The sequence below is a fragment of the Ovis aries genome, chromosome 17 (assembly GCF_016772045.2).
Source record: "Ovis aries strain OAR_USU_Benz2616 breed Rambouillet chromosome 17, ARS-UI_Ramb_v3.0, whole genome shotgun sequence".
Taxonomy (NCBI): Eukaryota; Metazoa; Chordata; class Mammalia; order Artiodactyla; family Bovidae; genus Ovis; species Ovis aries.
Genome location: NC_056070.1, coordinates 57,454,813 through 57,466,905, shown reverse-complemented (window position 1 = coordinate 57,466,905; position 12,093 = coordinate 57,454,813). Strand labels below are relative to the sequence as shown.

General features: G+C 45.1%; 1 protein-coding gene across 2 annotated transcripts in view; it reads right to left on the bottom strand.

Moving 5' to 3' along the window:
• The window catches only part of KSR2 (kinase suppressor of ras 2), a 462,287-nt gene that overhangs the window by 240,146 nt on the left and 210,048 nt on the right, over positions 1-12,093 (bottom strand). The gene's annotated exons all lie outside the window — the stretch shown is intronic.

Below are 12,093 nucleotides of genomic sequence, written 5' to 3'. Positions count from 1 at the left end.
AGGAAATGGGGGGCGGGGGAAGCACAAGGAAATGAGAGAGTTTCTGAGCACTGGGGGCGGGGGGGGAATGAAAATAATAGAACATTTGAGTGCCCTATGGAAAAAATGTTCATATCAGGGCTGGGCAGAAAGCTGGTTCCTGGGGTGGATTATAGGGGAGCTGGGGATGCTCATACCTCCCTGAACCTCTGGTGGCCTTGAATGCTGAGGCAGAAGGAACCTGATACTGGAACAAAGTGTAGACAGAAACAAGTGCATTGTGGGATTTAAAAGCTTTGGAGTTCTGGGTTCAAATTTGGGTCTGTCCCTGCAGGCTGCGGGAGTGGGACTTTGGACATGTCACTTAACCTCTGGGAGTCTCCATTTCTTTATCTATACCCTAAGAATAATGTTATCTGGGCTTGTAAGAATTAAAGGAGCTACAAAAAAGCTTTTTACTCAGGGCCTAATACATATTAGGGAAGAATAAATGGTAAGTACCATTATGCTGGGCTTTCCCTGGTAGCTCAGCTGGTAAAAAAAAAAAAAAAAAATCCAGCTACAATGAAGGAGACGCTGGTTAGATTCCTAGGTTGGGAAGATCCCCTGGAGAAGGGATAGGCTAACCACTCCATTATTCTTGGCCTTTCCTGGTAGCTCAGACAGTAAAGAATCCACCTCCAATGCAGAGAACATGGGTTCAATCCCTCAGTTGGGAAGATCCCCTGGAGGAGGGCATGCAACCCACTCCAGTATTCTGGCCTGGAGAATTCCATGGACAGACGAGCCTGGTGGACTACAGTCCATGGGGTCGCAAAGAGTTGGACAAGACTGAGCAACTAACACTTAAGGTCTAACATATCCTTTAGAGATTGTCTTGAATGTCACTTAATCAGAGATGCTTCTTCCATCTGTCCCGTCTAAGTCAGATCCTCCTGGCTTCATCCTTCATCATGCCCATTATTTCCCTTCCTTTTCCTTAACACAATTCTATCATGTGTATAACTCTTTGTGCAATTGTCTGTTCAAAGACTATTTCTGCCTCTAAGTTCCAAGAAGGCAGGGACTACTAGAAACAAGTCAGGGAATCCGCAGTGGAGAACCTCAGAAACATCACTGGCCGGAGGGGCTTTCTTCTCTGCCCAGTCACAGGAACACTCTTGTGACTGGGCTTCACTCCTTCCACCTATAAGATGGGGTACTGAGCTTCATTCCTACCTCCTAGGTCACTTACAGGAGCAAATAGTTCAGTTGCTCAGTCATGCCCAACTGTTTGCAACCCCATGGACTGCAGCACACCAGGCTTCTCTGTCCATCACCAACTCCTGGACCTTGCTCAAACTCACGTCCATCGAGTTGGTGATGCCATCCAACCATCTCATCCTCTGTCATCCCCTTCTCCTCCTGCCTTCAATCTTTCCCAGCATCAGGGTCTTTTCTAATGAGCAGTTCTTCACATCAGGTGACCAAAGTATTGGAGCTTCAGCTTCAGCATCAGTCCTCCCAAAGAATATTCAGGACTGATTTCCTTTAGGATTGACTGGTTGGATCTCCTTGCAGTCCAAGGGACTCTCAAGAGTCTTCTCCAACACCACAGTTCAAAAGCATCAATTCTTCAGTGCTCAGCTTTCTTTATAGTCCAACTCTCACATCTATACATGACTACTGGAACAACCATAGCTTTCACTAGATGGACATTTGTTGGCAAAGTAATGTCTCTGTTTTTGAATATGCTGTCTAGGGTGGTCATAGCTTTTCTTCCAAGGAGCAAGCATCTATTAATTTCATGCAGTCGCCTGCAGTCATCATCTGCAGTGATTCTGGAGCCCCCCCTTTAAAAAAGTCTCTCACTGTTTCCATTGTTCCCCATCTATTCACCATGAAGTGATGGGACGAGATGCCATCATCTTAGTTTTCTGAATGTTGAGCTTTAAGCCAACTTTTTCACTCTCCTCTTTCACTTTCATCAAGAGGCTCTTTAGTTCTTCGCTTTCTGACATAAGGGTGGTGTCATCTGCATATCTGAGGTTACTGATATTTCTCCTGGCAGTCTAGATTCCAGCTTGTGCTTCATCCAGCTCAGCATTTCACATGATGTACTCTGCATATAAGTTAAATAAACAGAGTGACAATATACAGCCTTGACATACTTCTTTTCATATTTGGAGCCAGTCTGTTGTTCTATGTCCAGTTCTAACTGTTGCTTCCTGATCTGAATACAGATTTCTCAGGAGGCAGGTAAGGTGATCTAGTATTTCCATCTCTTGAATTTTCCACAGTTTGTTGTGATCCACACAGTCAAACGCTATGGCGTAGTCAATAAACCAGAAGTAGATGTTTTTCTGGAACTCTTTTGCTTTTTTGATGATCCAACGGATGTCAGCATGGTTTAGCTGGTTTTGCTAAATCCAGCTTGAACATCTGGAAGTTCACAGTTCACATTCTGTTGAAGCCTGGCTTGGAAAATTTTTAGCATTACTCTGATAGCATGCGAGATGAGTGCAATTGTGTGGTAGTTTGAACATTCTTTGGCATTGCCTTTCTTTGGGATTGGAATGAAAACTGAACTTTTCCAGTCCTGTGGCCACTGCTGAGTTTTCCAAATTTGCTGGCATATTGAGTGTAGCACTTTCACAGCATCATCTTTCAGGATTTGAAATAGCTCAACTAGAATTCTATCACCTCCACTAGCTTTATTCGTAGTGATGCTTTCCAAGGCCCACTTGACTTCACATTCCAGGATATCTGGCTCTAGGTGAGTGATCACACCATCATGGTTATCTGGGTCATGAAGATCTTTTTTGTACAGTTCTTCCATGTATTCTTGCCACCTCTTCTTATTATCTTTTGCTTCTGTTAGGTCCATACCATTTCTGTCCTTTATTGTAACCATCTTTGCATGAAATATTCTCTTGGTATCTCTAATTTTCTTGAAGAGATCTCTAGTCTTTCTCATTCTGTTGTTTTCCTCTATTACTTTGCACTGATCACTAAGGAAGGCTTTCTTATCTCTCCTTGCTATTCTTTTGGAACTCTGCATTCAAATGGGTATATCTTTCCTTTTCTTCTTTGCCTTTAGCTTCTCTTCTTTTCTCAGCTATTTATAAGGCCTCCTCAAACAACCATTTTGCCTTTTTGCATTTCTTTTTCTTGGGGATGGCCTTGATCACTGCCTTCTGTACAATGTCACAGACCTCTGTCCATCTGTCTATCAGATCTAATCCCTTGAATCTATTTTTCACTTCCACTGTATAATCTCATACAGTATTTGATTTAGGCCATACCTGAGTTGTCTAGTGCTTTTCCCTACTTTCTTCTATTTAAGTCTGAATTTGGCAATAAGGAGTTCATGATCGGCACCACAATCAGTTCCTGGTCTTGTTTTTGCTGACTGTATAGAGTTTCTCCATCTTTGGCTGCAAAGATATAATCAATCTGATTTCAGTATTGACCATCTGGTGATATCTGTGTGTAGGGTCTTCTCTTGTATTGTTGGAAGAGGGTGTTTGCTAGGACCAGTGCATTCTCTTGGCAGAACTCTGTTAGCCTTTGCCCTGCTTCACTATGTACTCCAATGCCAAATTTGCCTGTTACTCCAGGTATCTCTAGGAGCAAATACGATGCCATTAAAGGGCTTAACACGGCACCTGACATGTGGGAAAGAATTCTGTCACCTCATTGTCTCTGGACTCAAGGCTGCAGCATCAACTCTGGAATTACTAGTCTGCCTTGCAGATTTTGGGCTTTCCAGCCCCCACAGTCCCATGAGTCAATCCCTCAAATTCTGAATAGATATAAATATAGGTGCTATAGATATCACCGACTTGATGGACATGAGTTTGGGTGAACTCTGGAAGTTGGTGATGGACAGGGAGGCCTGGCGTGCTGCAATTCATGGGGTCACAAAGAGTCGGACACGACTGAGTGACTGAACTGAACTGAACTGAATAGATATATATGATATTGATATAGATACATGTATTGATACAGATGTAGATGGTATTGATATAGATATAAATGATACTGATGGAGATAATATTGATAGAAATGACAGAGACAAAGACACTCTAGAGATAGGATAGAGCTATACACACACACCCTCTTGGCTGTTTCTCTGGGAACCCTGACTAATACAGATTCTTTGGCATGTTGGCTATTATTCCCCCAAACCATGCACAGCAGAGGATTAAAAGCAGTCATCTGGGGAGTAAAACTGGGGCTAGAGGGAAGGGGGACTCCTCACTGTTTTACTCTATGTACTTGTGTGTCATCTGTCTGTTACAGAAGCACAGCTTACCTTTATCATTTAAAATAGGGGAAGGGGAGGGATGGTCAGGGACAGTGAGAGGGAGGGATGAGAGGACAGGGCAGGATAAGCAAAGGAAAGCCGGTCCAGCCTCCACAACCATATCCTTGCCCTCTCTTCCCTCCTGTTTTCTGTAAGCCCTGATGAGCAAATACCAGCAAAAGGGCTTCTAGAGGGAGAGGTGAAATGGGGCTGCTCCCCAGGGGATGCAGCAAAAACACAAATTACTCTGGAGGCTGACTCAGTCTCAACTCCTCGGGCTCCCTGGATGCCAGCAACTCATTGCTCTGAAGTCAGAATTAAATGAGTTGGGCGGCATGGTGTTACTTGTGATGTTTCGGGGCTGGGAAGGGCAAATTATTCCCCACTATTTTACTTTATCCTTTCCTCATTCATCTAAGAGGCTGGAATGAAGAAGAGGAATTTTCTTTTCTGATTTGAGGGCAGGATCGGGGGAAGAAGCAGCTTTTCGTTAGCAAAGCTGGGCTCGTTAAATATTCATCCGGATGCCTGTCACCGTTCCAGGAGGATGATCCGATTTAAGGTTCGAATCTCACTGATCTATTATTCTATTTGGAGCCGCAGGTGGAACTCTTTCATGCAGCTGCAAATTAGAAAACCGCACCATTCTTTGAAGAGAACTTTAAGTAATCAAATGCAACTTTTTCTTCACCCCGACAGGTGCTCTCCTATGCTGGATCTCATTGAAGAAAGGCAAGAGAAGAACAGGGGAAAACCTGGAATGAAGCCTGCACCCATCTGCCCTTACGGATCAGCTCAGAGGGGAAAAGACTCCCAGGATCTGGGGAGCAGGGAGGACAAGGAGGCAGTAGCAGTGGGGGACAGGAAGCAAGGAAAGAAATCCACACTCAGAGGCCCTCCCTGGTGCCCAGCACTTCACTGAAACCATCCCACAGCATCTCTACAATGACCTTTCAAGCAGGAGTTATGCTCCAAGAGGTTAAGTGGCATGCCCAGGGTCACACAGCTAGCAGGGACTTGAAGCCAGTTGGTCTGACCTCTAAGCCCCAAACCTGGAGCAGTTGTCTCTTAACTCACACAGGTGTCCACAGCCGATGGTTCCCTCTATACCACTGCTTCTCAACCAGGGACAGAGCTGTCCTCCAGGGGACATTAGGTAATGTCAGGAGATGTCTTTGGTTGTCACAACTTGGGGGGAGGCAGTGTCCTAATTGGAGGCCAGGGAAGCTATTAACCTCCCTCCAATGTACAGGAAAGCCCCTTAATTACCTTGCCCCAAATGTCCACAGTGCCAAGGCTGAGAAGGTTTGTACTCTGTGGAGGCCATGGGCAATCGCTCCCACAGCCCCCTGGCTTTCACCCTGGCAATCTAGAAATTCTACCCAGTGCTCCTATATTTTTGCCCAATGCCTGCAACAAAACTCGTCTGGTAGTGAGCAGGTATGTGGGGAATTCTTGCCTCTCTGCGTTGCCCCTGGATACATAAATTCTCATCTAAATTCATGCTCACGCTCACAATTTCACGGTGGCGAGAGAAGCACAACTTTCTCATTAAGGGGTGCAGTCAAAGTTTCTGTCTACCGAGAGCAGTGAGAAAAGTCTGGGCTCCCTTGAAATGAAGCAAAGCTGTAATTAATGTTAATGAAACCCCTAAGATGCTTTGTAGCATGGGGTGATGGCAGCAGGGTCTATGAGCTACAGACCACCCCATCCTACCCTTGCCCCCTCAAGCAAATGAAACGCCACATTCAGGAGGAACCTCTGATCCAGACAGAGAAGTCAATTTCCCATTTCACCTGCCTTGGAACATGAGCCGTCCATGGAAGGATGAACAGAGAGTTCAGAGAAGAATGGGGGAGGGGATGCAAAGGAGAAAATCCACCTCCTTGAGGGTAAACTAAGCCTAGTCACTGGAGCAGGCAAGGGACAGCCTCCTCTCATTAAATCACAATTGTTTGAAGAAGTCAGTATTATTGCCGACCCCATTTTATAACCCAGGGATCATCAAACTTTTTTCCGTAAAGAGCAAGATGGTAAATATTTTAGGCTTTGTAGTCTGTAGGATCTCTGTTCCAACTATTCAACTGCCTTTTTGGCAGAAAAGCAGCTGTAGACAATACATACGGCATGCACTCTTTTGTCCATCCAGCTGTCCATCCATTCATTTATTTATCCAGCTATCCATCTATTCATTAATTTATCCAACCATCCAACCAACACCACCCATCCATCCATTCATTTATCCATCTGTCCATCCACCAGCTCATTAATGTATCCATCCATCCATCTATCCATACAATGAACATTCATTGACAACCTACCATATGTCAGAACCTTTGGATATCAAGACAAATGAGTTTCCTCCAACTCCTTCTCCAGGTAGCTCTGCCTACACGGGTTGTCAGAAAGCTCCTGGGACATGTGAGTGCTTGCCTTGCATAGGACCTTTGAATATTGTTCAGGGCCTCTATTCTCTTCCCCTTACCACACCCTCCTCCATCCCCACACCACCAGCTCTTTGCCTAGCTACTGCTGTGATCCTTCTGATCTCAGCTTCTGATACAGAGAGGCCTTCCTGACAACCCTATCATTCTCCATCTCAGCACCATGTGTGTTTCTCTCATAGCACTGGGTATACTTTAAATGATTTGATTAATTTCATTTTAATGAAAGGGAGGTTTTGTGTCAACCTCACTTATTAGCACATCAATTCCACAGAGGTGGGGATCAAGTCTTTCTCATTTGCCATTATATTCTCAGCATCTGGCACATAACAGATGCTCAACAAATAGGTATTGAACCGAACTGGTAAGTTGATAAACCCAGAAAAGTTGATGCCAAAGTATGACCTCCACCCATTATAGCAAGTACAGCTTAGGCTGTGCCATCCAGTATGGTGACCACCAGTCACATGTGGCTAGTGAGCAACTAAAATATGGGTAGTCTGAGTTGAGTTGAGCTATAAGTATACAACACACACCAGATTTGGAGACTTCATATGGAAAAAAAATAATGTAAAATATCTCAAGTTTTTAAACTGACTATATCCATTCAGTTCAGTTCAGTTCAGTTGCTCAGTCGTGTCCAACTCTTTGTGACCCCATGAACCACAGCACACCAGGCCTCCCTGTCCATCACCAACTCCCGGAGTCCACCCAAACCCATGTCCATTGAGTCAGTGATGCCATCCAATCATCTCATCCTCTGTCGTCCCCTTCTCCTCCTGCCCTCAATCTCTCCCAGAATCAGTGTCTTTTCCAATGAGTCAGCTCTTCACATCAGGTGGCCAAAGTATTGGAGTTTCAGCTTCAACATCAGTCCTTCCAATGAACACCCCGGACTGATCTCCTTTAGGATGGACTGGTTGGACCTCCCTGCAGTCCAAGGGACTCTCAAGAGTCTTCTCCAACACCACAGTTCAAAAGCATCAATTCTTCTGTGCTCAGCTTTCTTTATGGTGAAATGGTATTTGAGATTTACAGGGCAAGATGAAATAAATTATTTAAATCAATTTCATCTGTTCACTGGGTGATTTTTTTACTTTTTTTTAAAATGTGGCTGCTGCTGCTGCTGCTGCTGCTGCTGCTGCTAAGTCACTTCAGTCGTGTTCGACTCTGTGAGACCCCATAGACAGCAGCCCACCAGGCTCCTCTGTCCCTGGGATTCTCCAGGCAAGAACACTGGAGTGGGTAAAGTTTTTAAAATTATATGTCTATTAAGTAGCACTGGTTTAGACCTCCCCAATTCTATTCCCAGACTTCCTACTAATTAGCTCTCTGATGTTGGCCCAGTCAATTAACCTCAACAGGTCTTGGTTTCTTTATGCAACAAATGAATATTTCTGACCTGCCAAATACATGAGTTGTGGTGTAGCTCAAATGAGATAATGGATAGGAAAGTGCCTGGGAAAAAGTCTTTATAGATGTAAGCTCTTCTGTAATGAGGTTTTCTGACTCTGTTTCTAAATCCCCAAGGTGTTTTTTCCCCTGCCTCCCTGGCTCCTATGACCTAACTTGCTCCATCCTTTCCAAATTCTGATTTTCATGGTCTGACTTCTGGAATCAATACTGGTTCTTTCTCCCAAGTGACACATCCCTCCTGCCCTGGGGACAGAATTCCAGAAGCTGAGGAGTTTGGCAAAACAAGTCCACTGTCACACTTCTCAAGTTCATCAAAGTCAGTGTGTGAGCCACATTCCCATGCCACTCGGTGATCTTTCAAGTAACAGTGATGTCAAGGGAAACTTAATTATTCAGACAGCTTCCTCTTGTACTACAACTGCCCATTGACAACTGTACCCTCGAGAGAGCTCTATATTAATTCGGCTGACCTAGGGCTGAGGTGGAGAAGGCAATGGCAACCCACTGCAGTACTCTTGCCTGGCAAATCCCATGGATGGAGGAGCCTAGTGGGCTGCAGTCCATGGGGTCACTAGGAGTCGGACACGACTGAGGGCCTTCACTTTCACTTTTCACTTTCATGCATTGGAGAAGGAAATGGCAACCCACTCCAGTGTTCTTGCCTGGAGAATCCCAGGGATGGGGAAGCCTGGTGGGCTGCCGTCTATGGGGTCACACAGAGTCGGACATGACTGAAGCGACTTGCAGCAGCAGCAGCAGCAGCAGCAGGGCTGAAGTTTCAATTATTTTTAAAATGTAGAAACCTTGTAGGTTTAGTCTACCTATCACCCACTTCCTCTGGTTCCCACAAATGCATAATCATTGCTCTATTAAGGACCCATTCTTCCCCTGGTCTTCACCCACATAGTCAGGGTAGGGCAGACAGGTGTATGTGTGCCTGTCTTGATCAGTTTATTCCATCCCCCTGGACACAGTGACGGTTTCGAGGAAGGGTACAAGACTGAAGTTGATCTAGAGGAACCTTCAAGAAAGAAGAGTTGATCTTGCCACTGGATGATAAGTCTGCAACTACTTGGGACACGGAGTTGAGAGAAGCAGGCCACCATGAGAAAGCTAAGCTAGACTATCATGGAGAAAGGGTCAAGGCAGACAGCCTCTTCAACCCTGTTCAGTCACCTAGATACAACTATACCTGCAGCCAGTGACTTCTGAATGCCTCTGAACTTGGCAGTCCCAAAAGCCAACAAGTGCATTTTGTGGGAGAAGTCAGTTTAACTTGAGAGGTAATCACTTGCCACCAAGAGAAACCTTTCTAAAGCAAAAAGAGATCAAGTACAGCACATTTAAAAGAATTTTACTTTTATAACTTTCAATTAATGCAACAACTCCATCTGGGTTTAACAGAGTATTGTCCATAGGTGCCACTAAGAATCCTTTATAACTATATTATGAATTAACCACAAACAGCCTCTTCTAAAGTCACTGAGAATGCACAGAAGTTCATGAAAGGGTCACGTTCACTGGGATCATTTTACTGAAACTCAACTGTTCACTGTCCATGGAAGGAAAGGTCCTGATCTTCAGAAGTAAACTTCAGACAAGTCACTCCACTTGGAATAATTCAGAATTGGATTACTGGGGTTTTAAATTAATGTGGGCTTCAGAGTTTTAGTCTTGTTACTTGAGAAAAACCTGCCACCAGGAATGCCACCAAGAAACCTCCACTTTTACCCTGAAATCCTGACCTGCTGGTCACTTTCCTGGCCACCTCACAAGGTTAGTGAGTAGATGGCTCATGGGGAGATGGGGAAACTGAGGGTCACATGTGCCATGCCCAGTCAGAAATAAGCCAGGCTCCATGACATGAAGATTAATAAGGTGACAATTGGCAAGGACCTGGGAGGGGTTAAAACAATCACCCAACACCCCAGACTATTTTTCAGCTTCTTCTGCACGGGCTTCAAGACATATGCCAATAGCAGCCCTGGCAAAGTATGGCCTTTCAGCTGGTTTGCCGTGTGTCCCTTCTGCCATATATGATTTGAACGTGGAGACACTGACAAGGTCCAGTTGAGGTCATAGAGTCACCATCTCCCTGCAAAAGACGACTTCCAACCTTTATTATTATTTTGGTTTCTTCTGGCTGCATTGCAAGGCTTGTGGGATCTTAGTTCCCCATTAAGGATTGAATCTGGGCGCTCAGCAGCGAAATCTCGGAGTCCTAACCACGGACTGCCAGGGAAGTCCCAAGAGGACTTTCAACAAACCACCCTACAGTGGACCCAGCAGGCTTTCTAGTCTGGTGGACTTCAAGGAAAATATTTGTTAAATGAATGTATAAGACTTTAAATTTAGTAAGCAACGGGGTGACCTATACAGTACCATTTGGACAGCAGACAAATTTTATCTGGCTCAATACGAGGCTTAAGTTTGGAATTGCTGGCAACATTTTATTAACAGAGAAATTTCACATGAAAAAAGTGCCATACTTCTGGCTTCACTTGATAAACCAAAGCAATGTACAGCCTGCATTCTCCACAGCAACAGTCAGCTGGAGATGGGGAGTGCAGATGAGGGCACGGGCTCTCTGGCTGGCCCCACTCCCCACCCTGCCCTATTGTCTGAAGCAGAATGTAAGTTGCCATTTGTCATTTTACACCAGGCCCTTTCTGTCTGTCTGAATTTCCTGCCTGGCCCTATTAAATACTGGAGTTCACAAGCTCTACCAAATGCACATGAATTAACTGCATAGTAAACTGTTTTAGTAAAACTCAAGTAAACCAGGAGGTGAAAGAAAATGAGGCTTCTAAGACCCCTTTGGACTCAGAAGATACCAGAGCTGTACAAGCTTTCTGAGACCACTGGCGGAAGGAGGTAGGGAGAAGAGAGGCAGGTACTTCTCAAACCTTTAGTATATCTTTCCACGTGAAAGAAGCTCCACCCACATCCCACACAGGGTCCCTCTTCACCCACCATCACGCCTTCCACAGAGAGAGGGAGATTCAGTAACTCAAAGTTTGGAGGAAGAACTGGGCCTGTGTATCCCCTATGCTTCCTCATCCTTCTCCAGATTGAGAGTACTTTGATCCCCATCTGCATCTTTCTTTACTTGTATTTCTCAACTGATTCAAAGCTCAGCAGAGAATGAGAGAAGGAGAGCTAGCTCCTGAGTGCTGCAAAGACCCTGACGATCATCTAGGATGACAGTTATCATCCCTTTGAGGGTTCATTTCCCCCACTTCTGAGAATCTGATGAAAGCTACCCACCTGTTCACACCACACTTGTACACATAATGTCCTGGTGCTCACAGCCCCCGAAGCCCATTCATAGACTTCAGATTGGTTTTAATCCCTGATTGGTTTCCATTCCCAAAGAGGAGTTATTCAAAGTGAGATGAGGCAGAGACAAGACTGATAAAAGCCCAGACATCCTGACTGGCAGTCTCCTGGTTTGACATTGAGACGCAGGTATTCATTCAACACTGCCCAATGCCAGGCACTCGCCAGGCACTTGGTGCTGAGCCCCACTGTGTGTCCTAATAAAGGACTCAAACACCAGGCCACTTGTTACACAAATGAACATCCAAGCACACACCGTGCCAAATGCTATGACGGAGAAGAATGGGCATCATTCTTGACAAGGGAGTCTGATGTATTTGAAGGTCGTGGAGTGAGGGAAGATTTCTCAAAGAGAATGGCATTGGAGCCTAGATCAGAAATCTAAAGGACAGAGAGAAATTAATTAAAGGGGGAGAAAGGGACACATAGAAGAAGCAGACAGCATAGGCAAAACCTCTGGGGTAGGAGGGCTGGGAGAACGGAATGAGCTGGAACTGGAAAGGAAAGACAGGTGTGTGCAGTCTGCACAGGTGACACACAGACACGTCACCTAGATAGACTCTTACAGCCCCATCAGCCTCTAGATCCACTATGGGTGCGGGAAGGGGGCCAGCTTAAGCTCTGACA